This window comes from Mirounga leonina, unplaced genomic scaffold (genome assembly GCF_011800145.1).
Source record: "Mirounga leonina isolate KUSES-001 unplaced genomic scaffold, KU_Mleo_1.0 Mir_268, whole genome shotgun sequence".
NCBI classification, from domain to species: domain Eukaryota; kingdom Metazoa; phylum Chordata; class Mammalia; order Carnivora; family Phocidae; genus Mirounga; species Mirounga leonina.
Window position 1 is genome coordinate 4918551 of NW_023270649.1, and position 6007 is coordinate 4924557.

Below are 6007 nucleotides of genomic sequence, written 5' to 3' on the forward strand. Positions count from 1 at the left end.
AGAGCAAATACAGATTGTGAAATCTGTAGCTGAAATTCGCACCGAAGGAGCGCCTCTTTTACACAACTAATGCTGATTAATACAACATTCTTGTTCCAACGTGGCAATTTAGTAGGAAACTTAGACGATCTAGATTATTCTTCCTCAAAGGCGTAGGAGCCAGGCAGGTGCTGTTCTGCCCTCTCTCTGTGCTGTCTGATAAATGGCCGAGTTGCCATATGGCATTCGTCTGAGACGGTCACCTGGGAAACCGCATTTAACAAAACATCAGCGTGTCATGTAATCAGGTACCATCGTTTATCAGGAACTGATTTTGGAAGGTATAGAGATGGTGGTTGTGACATTTAAGGAAAGACACTGCCCTCGATCTATGTCTGTCAGCTCCAGAAAGCAAAGATACTCATTTCTTAGCTGAGATCTCTCTTGGGACCAACCGTCAGGAAAACCCGACTTCTCATGCTACGTGATAAACATTTTTTTTCAATTTTTCATTCACACACACAAGTATATAATATTAGAATTTTGCATATATTTTAATATTCTCATTTTGATTGCTACTAAGTTAAATCTGGGAAACTGTGTAAATAGTATTTAAAATTGTTTGGCTATTGTTCTTAAGTTTTAATCCTTTTATTTCCCATTAATTTCTGTTGTAAATACATTTCCTTATCTCTGATGTTAGCACAAACCTGGTCAGTTTTTCTCATTGTTCTTACTATCTCTTCTGTCCTCCTTGTAAATGATGGGCTCTCCCAAGACCCCATCCTTGACCTCCCATGTTTTCTCCAGGTGCTCTGTCTCCAAAGGCAAAATTATCTATTTCCATGGTCATATATCGCCTTCCTATCAAGATGACCCCCCAATTCTTCTCTCAGCCCTGACCTCATCCCTAAAATCCTAAATGCAACTACCTGATTGTTATCTACCCTTGGATGCCTATAAGCCAACTCAAAGTTAACACATCCAACATAAAGCTGTTGATTCTAGATTGCACACAAACATATACTGTCTTCCCCACTGTCTCCATCTCAGTAAACAGCAGGTGAACTCAGACTTACACATTTGATTCCTGTCTTTCTGTCTCGCCACACCCATTAATAGACCATATCAATAAGCCTGTCCAGTCCATTTTAAAATTATAGTCCAGGGGCACCCGGCTGGCAATCAGTAGAGCATGCCACTCTTGATCTCAGGGTTGTAAGTCTGAGCCCCATGTTGCATATAGAGATTATTTAATAATAAAATATTTTAGGGGCACCTGGGTGGCTCAGTCGGTCCACTCAGGTCATGATCCTGAGGTGCTGGGATCGAGTCCTGCATCAGGTCCCCCTGCTCAGCAAGGAGCCTGCTTCTCTCTCTCTACCTGCCGCTCCCCCTCCTTGTGCTCTGTCTCTCTGTCGAATAAATAAATAGAATCTTAAAAAAATAATGAACTCTTTTAAAAATTAATTACCTAACCTGTCCAGTTTCCTTCATGCCCACCACTGACACATTACCCCCAGCTGCCACCATTTTCATTTTTGCTGTCCTTAGACCCACTCATCCTCTTGTGCAATCCAGTAATTATGAACCAAACATTCCACATTTTTGGTTATAAGCTATCAGTCTTTCTCAAGTTCCTCCCCCCGCCCCAGTGCTTCCAATCCCACTTAACACAGAAGCGAAACTCATAGCTTAGCCTAAAATGCCTTGCGTGACTTGCCTTTACCTACCTCTCCAGGCTTGTCCCTCATCTCTTGCCCCTCAACCTTCGTGTTGCCCTACTAGTAGGCTGATTGTTTTCAGCTTCTCAAACACAAGGCACAAAAAAACATTTCTTAAAGTTGCTTTTAGGAGTAAAGGAGTTAATATACATCGAGTACTTAGAGCAATATTCACACAGGCGCTCAATGAATTTATTTTTGCACACAGCATTCAATAAATATTAGCCAGCTATATGTTAAGTATCCTATTATCTAGGATATGAACTAAATTGTCTTAAATCACATGTAATAATTAGGCAGTATTTCTGCCATGTGGTGATTGTATCCAATTTCTAAATCATCACTGCTGCCTCCATACTGAAGCAGGTCAGATAGGGAGTACCTTCCTTTTATTTTCAAAAGTCTGTAGCTTAAAAATACTGCAGAGTGGAGCGCCTGGGTGGTCCAGTCGGTGAAGCGTCTGCCCTCGGCTCAGGTCATGATCCCGGGGTCCTGGGATCGAGCCCCTCGTCAGGCTCCCTGCTCGGCGGGAGTCTGCCTCTCTCTCTTCCCCTGCTCCTGCTCTCTCTCCCCCTGCTCCTGCTCTCTCTAATAAATACATAAAATCTTTTTTTTAAAAAGCCATAAAGAGGAGAAATTAAAAAGAAAATCCTGCAGAGTGGCAACCAACACATAACTATTCTTGCCCGTATCTTTCAGTGAACACACATGCCCGTTTACATTGGATATTTATCCAGGACTGGAAACGCTGGGTCAAAGAGTAAGCATGTTTTCAACTGTGTGGATACCATCAAATGGCTTCCTGGAGTTCCTTTTTCCAAATTATACTCATATGCTATTTTTTTAGGTCTAATTGAACGCTTTTCAAATTAGCTATGTTGAAAAATAATTCTTCCAGAATATAATCCATACGACAAAATGTATTCGTATTAGCTCAAACGATTATTATAATTACAAAGAAATGTATCAGCATAAAAATTACCTAGGAATTACAAATTACATATCATCCTGCATTTGTATTGTATGTATCATTATTTGGAATATCTCATTATTTTAATTGCAACCAATTACTCCGGTTGGCATAGTCACAGCAAGCAGTATTCTATATTTTAGGAATAAATTAAATATATCATCTAAGAGTTGGTCCGAACGTTCTGTCTTTGCATTCATTAAAGGATCAAAGTTTCCATTAATGCTCACAGGAATTTTGAATCCACATAAATATATCATTAGGCTGAAGGTGAACATCTTTCAGGTAGATTTACCAGCAGTCTGGAATGTTAAAATGATGGCTGATGTGCATTTCTACTTTTAATTTATCACATGCAGTTAGGATAGGCTGCAATATCCATGTCGACTGGACCAAGTGTAAGGTTTCAGGATCACTGCACTCAGAGCTGATATTCTGTCATTGTTTTATCTGTTTTTTTTTCTTTTTTTAAAGATTTTATTTATTTATTTGAGAGAGAGAGAATGAGACAGAGAGAGCACATGAGAGCGGGGAGGGTCAGAGGGAGAAGCAGACTCCCTGCCAAGCAGGGAGCCCGATGCGGGACTCGATTCAGGGACTCCAGGATCATGACCTGAGCCGAAGGCAGTCGCTTAACCAACTGAGCCACCCAGGCGCCCTGTTTTATCTGGTTTTTATTGTTGTGAATCCATACTTCAGTATCGAGTCCCTTGGTAAAGAAATTATTTTCCAGTTTCTTAAAGTCGACGAATATGTTTACTCAGTGAGAGAAGTAACCATTTTGAAAACAATTTTGAGTAATAATATGCTGAGTTTTAAGACAGAGTTTCAAAGATTGTCGTATAAAAGTTGAACTTAAGGGGCGCCTGGGTGGCTCAGTCGCTTAAGCACCTGCCTTTGGCTCAGGTCATGATCCCGGGGTCCTGGGATCGAGTCCTGCTTTGGGCTCCCCGCTCAGCGGGCAGCTTGCTTCTCCGTCTCCTACTCCCCTGCTCCTATCTCCCCTCCCCTACTCCCTCTCTCACAGAGAGAGATGAATCAGAAGCAGGGGGAGTGGGAGAGGGAGAAGTAGACTCACCCCTAAATAAATAAACTCTTAAAAAAAAAGTTGAATAATGCTGTTCTGTTGGACTTTCCTCTCTGTACCAAAATGAAAATCTTTATAGTTGACCCTCTGTGGTTTGGTGCCGGAGTTACATAAATTTTGTGACTTTGATTCATTAGTGGTGCTTCTTCCTACTCTACACAGTATTCAATCTGAGCCGTATGCAGTGTACCTCGTGGTTCGTTCCTTGCCCCAGCTAATGTGCAGATCTGATCCCTAGTTTTTACTTATCATCCTGCATTTGTATTGTATGTATTTACATTTACATTACATTACATTACATTATAATACATACATAATACATAATACAAGGTGTAATATGTAATATGTAATAATACTGCCTAATTATTACATGTGATTTAAGACAATTTAGTTCATATCCTAGATAATAGGATACTTAACATATAGCTGGCTAATATTTATATTATATTATTTTTATTATATTTTATTATATATATTTTATTATATTTTATTATATATATTATATATATAAATATATATATATTTATATTATATTATATTATATTATATATAATATATATATTATATATATATTATATTATATTATATTTATATTAATGTAATGTAATGTAAATGTAAATACATACATTATAATACATACATAATACATTTACATCCTGCATTTCTCGTTCACCATTTAACCACATTCTAACGGCACAGACCGCTAGCTTTTAGCGAAATTCCCTCCCTTCCTGTCTTTTCCAACTGCTTTTTATAGGTTTTCTCTTTTGTTTGTATCATTTCTTGTGTGTCGTTCAACTGGGGCTCACTAATTTACACAGATTAAGAAAGAAATCCTACAAAAATACAAATACATCTCGTACAGGCTTACTACTAGGGGAATTCACTAATTTAGCTTCATTTGCTGGAATTTGTGCTTTTCTTTTCCAGTATGGATTTAGGATACAGTAGAAAATTAAATCCATTTGGAACATGCACTAACCCTAAGGTTGGTCTGTACTTCTTCCTGTTTCTATCTTAATCCATCACAAACCCAAACCCGCTGTCTTCATCCAGAATACTGCAGTCTGGGTGGCTTATAAACAACAGACATTTAGTTCTCACGGTTCTAAGGCTGGAAGTCCAAGATCAAGGTGTGAGCAGGTGTCTGGTGAAACCTGACTTCCTGGTTTGTAGTCTTCACAATGTGTCCCCTCTCTGGGGTCTCTCTATTACGTCAGTAATCCCATTCATGAGGCCTGCACCCTCATCACCTAATCACCTCCCAGACGCCCCTCCTTCCAAATACCACTCCATCGAGGCTGAGTTCTAACTTGGATTTTGGGGGGACAGAAACATATAGTCAATAGCACCAAATTTTAAAGCATAAAACATGATTATGATGGAATCAGAACACCATGTGTCTATTTATTTCTCTGTAAGAATGTCATTTCTTAGATGGATACAAGCAATGGTATTTTGTAAAAATTTGACATAAAATAGCTATTTCTAAAAGAGCTGTGAGTTCCGGTATCTAGTCCTGGCATTATAAAAAGGTCCCATTTTTACATAAGCAAAACTCGAGAACCATAGCACTGTGTTATTTGTATTTATATCTTGGCTTTGGTGGGAGGGAGGGCAAGGGACCAAACAAGAGCTCTGGAGTCTGGCTAATGTGAGCTCAAAACCAAGCTCTGACAGGTGACTTGAAGTCAATCGATTTACCTCTCTAAGCTGCCATTACATTCTCTGGAGGACCGAGATAATACCATCAACAAAATTTGTAAAGTGCTTAGCAGAGTGTTAGACAAACTATCCTTCAAAATGGTGGTACCAATTTACCACTTTCTGGTGCCATTTGAGGATCCCACTGACTTCTCTCCGTCATGGCCCATAACCAACCAGCTGCTAAGCTCTTAGCATCTGACCTGGAACAGAGGCAAGAATGACTATGTGGTGGAAGCTTTGGATGCCCAAGTGGGAAGGTGTGTCGCTGATGAGATCCTGCTGAGAATGTGGGCGCATCTAGTTCATGGAGAACCCAAGTTTTATATTCGGTTAAAGTTGGTCTTCCCCCTAAGAGGTGAGGATCTTGGGATGTGTCCTTCCCTTTGGTCATCTGTTCTGTCTTCACTCTCACCTCCCTTTCTTCCTGTCTGCATTGGCACTTGTCTGCTCTTTCAAATCCCAGTTAATCCTCATCTTCTCCAATATGGAATTTCTTTTTTTTTTTTTCCTCTACCACACTTTAATCTAGTCCTTTGCAAA